Raw genomic sequence first — 9,396 nt, 5'->3', positions numbered from 1 at the left:
ATTTTTGCCATTTTTTTTCTTCGTGATGTATATCAGCTAAAAAGTGAAGTTCAACAGCATCATTGATAGAAACCTAAAGCATCAGGAAATTGAACAAGTAGATTCCGGCCTTAAGAACAACAACTTAATTCTTCAATAAATCATACCATGTGTGTTCTGAAACCTGTCCCTAACTGTAACTAGGAGGCTGGCCTTTCTCACTTTTTAATGGAAATGATGGCAGCTTTCACACTGCTAAGAAGACCACTTCAGATGGTTCCCATTGATACAATTACCAGCAGTATAGCTAATAGAGTGAGATAACTGAAAACCCTTACAATTCACATAGTTTTGCAAGATTGCAGAGTTAACAGCAGAGGATATATCGGAACACACAATACTTGGTAATGACTAGCACTTCAGCTCCTCCTAGTGCTTCCATCAATTCATTCTAGTCTAATAGAGAAACAGCGTTAAGGGGAATTGCAAATAAAACAAATCAGTGTAAAACCAGCAACAATAGGAAATTAGACATTCCGATGGATAAGTATTGTTCATTCCATCAAGGTCCCAAATTCAAAGTCTATCCAGGTAGATGGATGGAAGTTCTCCTCCTGTTCTGCTTGTTAGAATACCAATACAGTTCTGAGTGGAACACCTCACAAAAAAACCTTCAAAATGTACTAATTGGCACAAAATTAACAATTTCATTCAGGGAGGCAGTAGGTATGGCTTGCATGGGAAATGAAAGAAAATCGCACTAACGCAATCAGGAAGATTATTGGGTGGGATTCTCCGCAAACGGCGCGATGTCCGCTACCCGGCGCCAAAAACAGCGCGGATCAGTCCGGCGTCGGGTCCCCCCCAAACATTGCTAATTCTCCGGCCCGGAATGGGCTAGCAGCGGCGTGACGCCATTCGCGCTGGCTCACGTGGGTCACGCCATGCGGCGTCATTCACGCCGCACGGCGTGGCGGCTCAAAAGACGTGCTGCTCCCCCCGCCCGACCAGAAGACCCGACTGGCTGGTCGCCCGCCGCTCAGCCCCGAGGTTCCAGTCCTGCGACATTGAGGTGCTCCTGGACACAGTGGAGCAGAAGAGGGAGGCCCTGTATCCCGGACACGGCCGCAGGGTCGCCCCATGCCTCAGCCGGCGTCTGTAGAGGGAGGTGGCAGAGGCCGTCAGCGCTGTGGCTCTGACACCACGGACAGGCACCCAGTGCCACAAGAAGGTGAACGCCCTCATCAAGACAGCCAGGGTAAGTCCCCCCCCCTCCCTGCCCGATATCCATATCTCCCATACCCCCCCTCCCCCATATCCCCCCACCCCATATCCCCCATATCCCCCTGCCCCATATCCTCCATATCCCCTGCCCCATATCCCCCTCCCCCATATCCCCCATATCTCCCCTCCCCCATATCCCCCCTCCCCCATATCCCCCTCCCCATATCCCCCTCCCCATATCTCTCCTCCCCCATAGCCCCCATATCCCCCCCTCCCCATATCCCCCATATCCCCCCTCCCCATATCCTCCTCCCCATATGCCCCATATCCCCCCTCCCCATATCCCCCTCCCCCATATTCCCCATATCCCCTCTCCCCCATATCCCCCTCCCCATGTCCCCCCTCCCCCATATCCCCCATATACCCCCTCCCCATATCCCCCATAACCCCTTCCCCCATATCCCCCATTTCTCCCATATCCCCCCTCCCCCATATCCCCCCTCCCCATATCCCCACATCCCCCCTCCCCCATATCGCCCATATCCCCCCTCCCCATATCCCCCATATACCCCCTCCCCCATATCCCCATATCCCCCCTCCCCCATATCCCCCCTCCTCCATATCGCCCATATCCCCCCTCCCCCATATCCCACAGGTGAATCCAGCCCTAACCCTAACCTCTGCAATATACGTGCAACCGATGGCGTGCATTCATATACCTGTCTAACACTGTTGCCCTTTACCCCTGCCACCCACTCGCCCACCACAGGAGAAGCACGCACAGAACAATAGGGAGCATGAGAGGACTGAAGGGCGCCCAGCTGATGAGAGGCCACTCACCGTACATGAGGATGGGCCCTGGAACTGGCAGGCGGACCTGAGGACCGGGAGGTTGCCGATGCAGAGGTCGGGGGCCTACCAGCAAGTGAGCCACTGACAGCCTGTCCCCATATCCCCCCTCCCCCATATCCCCCCTCCCCATATCCCCCATATCCCCCCTCCCCCATATCACCTGATCACCGCCTGCGTGTCTAACCATGCATGCTTCATTGTGTATCGCAGGAGCAAATGTCGAGGCACCCATCCCCGCAGATGCCGACCGCCCGAAGGATGCCCCAGGGCGTCCACGGGATATGGAGAGACCCGGACCCACTGGCACGCGACGCCCGCAGAATGCTCCTCGGAGACCACGGGATACGGAGAGACCCGGACCCTCTGGCATGCGACGCCTGCAGGATGCCCCTCGGAGACCACGGGATACGGAGAGACCCGGACCCTCTGGCATGCGACGCCCACAGGATGCCCCTCGGAGACCACGGATACGGAGAGACCCAGACCCTCTGGCATGCGACGCCCGCAGGATGCCCTTCGGAGACCACGGGTTACGGAGAGACCAGGACGCTCTGGCACCCGACGCCCGCAGGATGCCCCTCGGAGACCACGGGATACGGAGAGACCCGGACCCTCTTGCATGCGACGCCCGCAGGATGCCCCTCGGAGACCACGGGAGACGGAGAGACCTGGAGCAACAGGGACGATGCCCCCGTCTCATGCGGGTGCGGCGACGCAGGCGTGTGCCACCCAGGGACGAGGGGGCGGCCGCCACAATACCACAACCCAGGACACCCCTACCCAGGGGACCCCTACCCAGGAAACTGAAACACAGGACAGTGACACAGAGTAGATGGGTGGAGACGAACCGCCACCCCAAAGTACCATGGACTCAGAGTCGGATGATGCGCACGACACAACGCCACTGCTGTCTCCAACACCTTCCGCCATCGCAGAGACACTCACCTCGGTTGGGCACTTTAGTGATGAGGCGTCGGGTACACTCACTGGTGCGCACAACACAGCCGCGCTGGTACAGCAGGTGGAGGGAGGAGCAGCAGAGGGGCCGGGAGGTAGGAGGGCAGCCCGGCGCAAGCAAACATCTGCCGCCCAGATGGATCCTGGGTTCCTGGAGTTACCACACCCACCCATAGCTCCGATGGAACCACCGAACCTGGGACGAGCGAAAAGAGTGACGGCTGGCTTGCAGCGGCTGCAGTCACAGGTTGAGGAGTCCACCCGCGTCCAGGAGCTGGGAGTGGTGCCGGCCATGCGTGCCACCCAGGCCGACACCGCACGGGTGGCGTCCACGGTGGAGTCAATGGGTGTGACGGTGTCAGACATTGGGAGCAGTATGCGAGGCTTGGGGCTTTCTGTGCAGGCGGCGTCTGTGGCCCAGGACATGGCTGCCCTCTCACAGGAAGCCATGAGCCAGACCCAGCGGCAGATGGCAGAGGCGCTCAACACCATAGCCCAGTCTCAGCAGGCAATGGTCCAGTCTCAGCAGGCAATGGCCCAGTCTCAGCAGGCAATGGTCCAATCGCTGCAGGCAATGGCCCAATCCCTGCAGGCCATGGCCCAGTCTCAGCAGGCCATCGCTGAGGGCATCGGCGCCATTGCCCATGCGCTAGCCGGGGTCGCACAGTCAAAGACAGGGATGGGCAACTCCCTGAGCTCCATGGCTGCAAACCTGCAGACCCTTGTCGATACCAGCACGGGCCTCCAGGACTGGCAGCGCCAGGTGTCGGAGGGGCGTCGGATGGCCAGTCTGTTCGCATCCCCGACCCATGTAGAGGCCCAGGGGCCATCGGGCACCCCGAGGGAGGAGGAGGTGCTGGGGCCCGTCCCGGGTCCCCCTGTAGGGGAGGTCCAGGAACACTGCAGCACTTCGGACTCCCCCCCCTTCCGTCCCAGGTGCACCGGGTGGGCAATGGGCAGGACAGGCTGGCAGCTCGCCATCCCAGTCGCCCGGACCGCAGCCTGGCCCATCTAGGCCAGGACACCCCAGGAAACGGCCGCCAAAGGGATCCCGAGTCAGAGGGCAGGAATCGCAGGAGTCCGCCTCCAGTTCTGCTGTACCGTCTGGGGAACCACCGAGGCGTAGTCAAAGGGCCCATAAGGCCAAACAATTAGACACCGAGTAAGTTGGCATGGGTGCAGGGCACAGATGAGTTTTAGAGGCTAGGGCACGTGCATGCACTGTTTTTGTTATTAAAATCAATTTTACACCCACAGAGGCTGCCTTTGTGCTCTGTCCAAAGCATGCGGGGGTGTCATGTACGTTGAGCGCAAGTGTGTGTGTGAGGGGTGGTCTTACGTCGGCCCCAGGTAAGTCTGCCCCCTTCCCCCTGGGCCTCCCTCACCATCCCCCCCGGGCAGAGGACAGGACCGTGCGCTGCAGTGTCACGGCCGCATGCAGGGACAGTCCGGGTGGATGGTGGTACTGTGGCCATGGGTCAGACATTGTCCAACGATGTGGAGCCAGGAGCTCATTGCAGAGCGGGTTGTCATCATCCTCCATGGCCTGCAATAGACACGCTTCCACCGGCGCCCGTGAGAGCCCGGCCGTCGTGCCGCAGGTGGATCTGCAATGGAGGGGTGGTGTGCATGCGGGTGGGGTGGGTGTGGTTGGGGGGGGTGAGGGTGCTGGGTGGGTGGATGGGTGGGGGGGGTGAGGGGGTTCTGGTGTTGCCATGGTGTGCGGTCTGTGGCCATACTACCCGATTCCCACGCCCATCTAGTCAGTGAAGCGGGCGGCTATCAGCCTGCCCCGTGCCCACTGGCCCAGCCGGTAACGGTGGACAGCCACCCGCCTGTGTCTACCCCGTCTGCCCTGACCATTACCCCTATCCCCCTCATCTGGGGAGGACTGCGCCTCTTCCTGCTGCTCCTCCACTCCGCCCTCCTCTGCCTGCGGTACATCGCCCCTCTGCTGGGCTATGTTGTGCAGGACGCAGCACACCACAATGATGCGGCCGACCCTATCTGACGGATATGGAGGGCGCCCCCTGAGAGGTCCAGGCACCTGAAACGCATTTTGAGCACGCCAAAGCACCTCTCTATCACACCCCTTGTCGCTGCATGGGCATCATTGTAGCGGTTCTCTGCGTCATTCTGTGGCCTCCGTATAGGCGTCATCAGCCACGATCGCAATGGGTGTAACCCCTGTCGCCCAGCAACAAGCCCCTCTTCCAGTGGTGGCGTCCCTCGTACATACCGGGGATGTAAGACCGCGACAACGCGTATGAGTCATGTACACTTCCCGGGTATCGGGCGCAGACGTGCAGGATAATCATGCGGTGATCGCAGACCACCTGGATGTTCATGGAATAAGTACCCTTCCTGTTGGTGAACACGGCCCTGTTATCTGCAGGTGGCTGCACGGCGACGTGCATCCCATCGATCGCACCCTGGACCATGGGAAACCCGGCCACGGCAGAGAAGCCCACGGCCCGGGCATCCTGGCTGGCCCGGTCCACAGGGAAGCGGATGTAGCGGTCCGCAATGGCATATAGGGCGTCTGTCACTGCCCGGATGCACCGGTGCACCGATGTCTGCGGGATGCCGGACAGGTCCCCACCTGGCGTCTGGAATGACCCCGTGGCATAAAAGTTCAGGGCCACCGTAACCTTGACGGAGACGGGGAGAGGGTGTCCCCCACCAGTGCCACGCGGTGCCAGGTGTGCCAGTAGGTGGCAGATGTGTGCCACGGTTTCCCGGCTGATCCGGAGTCTCCTCCTGCATTCCCGGTCCGTGAGGTCCTGGTACGACAGCCCGGGCCGGTACACACGGGGACTCCTCGGGTGCCTCTGTTGCCGTGGCGCCGCAAAGTCCTCCTCCCCCTCCTCGTGTTCCTCCTCTACTACGTGCTCCCCCTGCTCCTCCTCCTCCTCATCCTGTCAGGCGGGTGTCCCTCCAGCCTGGGTGGCTGCTGCCTGCCCCTCAGCGGCAGCCTGTGCCGCCTCTCTGGCATGCTCCTCCTCCTCCTCATCCAGGGCAACGTGGAGAATAGCGGCTGCCGCCACGGCGGCCAACATCGCTGGCTGATCAGAAAACATGATGGCCTGCGGGGGACGGGGGATGGGGACGGGGGGTGACATATCATCATTGCCTGTACCCCCCCTCCCCCCAGCCAGGTGGCATGGACCGCATGGGCACGACTGTTGGAGGATGGCACCTGGCCAGGCGACAAACCCCCTTGCCCTCGCACCCCCCCTCCCCGGCACGCACCCCCCACCCGTCCCCCTCCCCGGCACTCATCCTCCCGTCCCCGGCACTCATCCTCCCGTACCCCTCTCCGGCACTCATCCTCCCGTCCCCCTCCCCGGCACGCACCCCCCCCCCCCGTCCCCCTCCACGGCACTCATCCTCCCGTCCCCTCCCGGGCACGCACCCCCCAAACTCCCCCCCCGTCCCCTCGTCCCCCTCCCCGGCATGTTCCCCCCTGTCCCCCTCCCCGACATGTTCCCCCCTGTCCCCCTCCCCGGCACGCACCCCGTCCCCCTCCCCGGCACGCACCACCCCATCCCCCTCCCCGGCACGCGCCCCCCCCCCTCCCCGGCACGCACACACACCCCCATTCCCCCTCCCCGGCACGCACCACCCCCCCCGTCCCCCTCCCCGGCACGCACCACCCCGTCCCCCTCCCCAGCACGTCCCCTCGCCCCCCTGTCCCCCACCCCGGCACGCAAGCCCCCCGTCCCCCTCCCCGGCACGCATCCCCTCCGTCCCCCTCCCCGGCACTCATCCTCCTGTCCCCCTCCCCGGCACCCACCCCGTCCCCCGTCCCCCGTCCCCGCCGCACACACACCCACACACACCTCTCCCCCACACACAACAGACTGCGGCCACGCCATCGCCTCTCCTGCGGCCAACCCCCAGGCCGTGACCTACCCCCAAGCTGGACGGCGTCAACCATCAGCACTGGTTGAGCCGTTCAAAAGGTGTTTTGATTTACGTCGACGGGACCCGTGGTCACGCCGGTGGGACTTTGGCCCATCCGGACGGGAGAATATGGGCAGCCCCGGAGTCCAATGTCTCGCTCCCGCCCTGCCAATCTCCGAGGCGGGCGGCGCGATTGACGCCCCGCCGACATTTCTCCCTTCGGAGAATTCGGCAGGCGGCGGGGGTGGGATTCATGCCAGCCCCCGGCGATTCTCCAACCCGGCGGGGGGTCCATTGTGTGGCTGGAGCTAGATATAAGGAGCTCTCCTGGAGAGGTGATTATAACCCTACCCTCCCGGTAATTCATATAAGTGAATAACTGATATACTTGATTCAATACAATTCAAATCGACCCTCTAACTTATCCACCCTGTATAGCACCTGCTGTCTTAAACTTTGACCTGCACTCTGAGAAGGTGAAAAGGACGCATGCCTGCAACTGGTGGGATCCTTCTCTACAATGGTCAACAAGGTCCTAAAACCATAGAAATCCCTGGATGCAATTTTAACTTGTGGCTTTAGAGGAAAAGCTATTGGGGGGAGGCAGTAGGAAGGTCCAGGCTTGGGGAAGGTGTTTGGGCTACTGAAAATGGTGGGTATGTTTTCTAAAATGTTATGAATCGGTTCTTGAATCCAGGAGAAAAAGGGGGTTGTAATGCATGGGGTTCTCTGTGCAGGTCTGGGCAGCAACCTAACCCTGACAGTGGCCAGGGGTCATTGGTTCCAGCTGAGTTGCACTGTATCGGTGTGCACACTTACCGAATCATGCAGATGAGGTGCTCTCCCCTGAACACTTTGGTGAGATCAAAGAGGGAGTTCACTTCCGATTCTCCGGCACCCATGAAAATCCTTGGGGCCCCTTTCTCTTGGCTACCAGGTTTTATTGAACAGAGCACCCACAGCACACAGCGTTAGGACCCTGGTTTACATGGATACCGCATGGCTGAGGCAGGCAGCAAACCCCTCAGTGGAAGGCCCAGGTTTAAATGCCAGCAGAGAGCAGTGGGCTGATGAGACAACCGCTTTGATTTTTAACACGAAAGCAAAATACTGCAGATGCTCAAAATGAGAAATACCCAAAAAATTTGTAAATGCCCCGCAGGTCTGGCAGCATCTGTGGGAAGAGAAACAAAGTTTTCAGACCAATGATCTATCATCAGAACAGAAAATGTTTTTTTCCAGTTGGCTTCTGCTATTCATTCTCAAGCGACAGAAAATCTAAGTCAAGAGATTTGGGGGAAGGGAAGAACAAAACAGAACAATTGTGAGAAATAGTGGGCGGGATTCTCTGATCCTGAGGCGAAGTGTTGACACCGTCATAAATGCTGTCACGTTTCTCGATGGCGTCAACACAGCCTCAGGATCAGCAATTCTGGCCCCTACAGGGGCCAGCACGGCACTGGAGCGGCCCACGCTGCTCCAGCTGCTGATCCTGGCGTGAACTGGGCGCCACGGGGTCCGCGCATGCGCAGTGGCTCCCTTCCCCGCGCCGGCCCCGACGCAACATGGCGTAGGGCTTCAGGGGCCGGCACAGAAGAAAGGAGGCCCCCAGCCCGAGAGGCCGGTTTGCTGATCGGTGGGCCCCGATCACAGGCCAGGCCATAACGGAGGCCCCCCCCGGGGTTGATTGCCCCTCTCCCCCACAGGCCGCCCCCGGACCCTTCCACGCCGAGGTCCCGCCGGCTGACAGCAGATTAGGACGGCGCCGGTTTGCTGTTACGGATGCTTGGACCATCCCGGGCCGAGAATCGCGTATAGTGTCACCCGACCGGCGCCGGGCCGACCACTCCGGCGCCGCGCTGACCGCGCCGGCGCCAGTGGGGCTGATTCTCCGCTCTTCAGAGAATCGCGTCCCGGCATCTCGCGCCGATTCTCCAGCCCGGCCCCGGGCTCAGAGAATCCCGCCCAGTATTCCAAATACTCAGGATAGGGTTGAATCCAGCCCACAGTGGCAGGGAATATGGATGTTGGACCCACTTTATCACGGGAGAGACCATGGATCATTCTTCCTGCAATTAAAACATGGATAGGAATGCGCCCATGTGGGAAACTCACCAACTTGTGTGCTGGGATGTCAAATAAGTTCAATAGTTAACTAGCTAACATTGGAATCTAGTGGTGCCTTCGGGATTAAATGGGAGTTGCACGGCTTTCCAGTGCCTCCTGAAGACTACCCACTAACCCTGTTGGGTTTGCCAGCATCATATTGGGCTGGGGAAGGAGAGGGGCATGCGCCACATTGTCAGGCACTCTGTGCCCAATCGGGGGATGTTGCATCCAGAAGGACAGAGGTGGCTGAAAACAAACTTTCCTCTTGCCTTGGAACCCCCTGCCTCCTTTCCCACAATGCCCTACCTTCCCTCACTCACCTAAGGCCAGGGATACAGTGACAATCACCGATGAAGTCTCTATAGCATT

The sequence above is a fragment of the Scyliorhinus torazame genome, chromosome 16 (assembly GCF_047496885.1).
Source record: "Scyliorhinus torazame isolate Kashiwa2021f chromosome 16, sScyTor2.1, whole genome shotgun sequence".
NCBI classification, from domain to species: domain Eukaryota; kingdom Metazoa; phylum Chordata; class Chondrichthyes; order Carcharhiniformes; family Scyliorhinidae; genus Scyliorhinus; species Scyliorhinus torazame.
Note: the sequence above shows the minus strand (reverse complement) of the source record.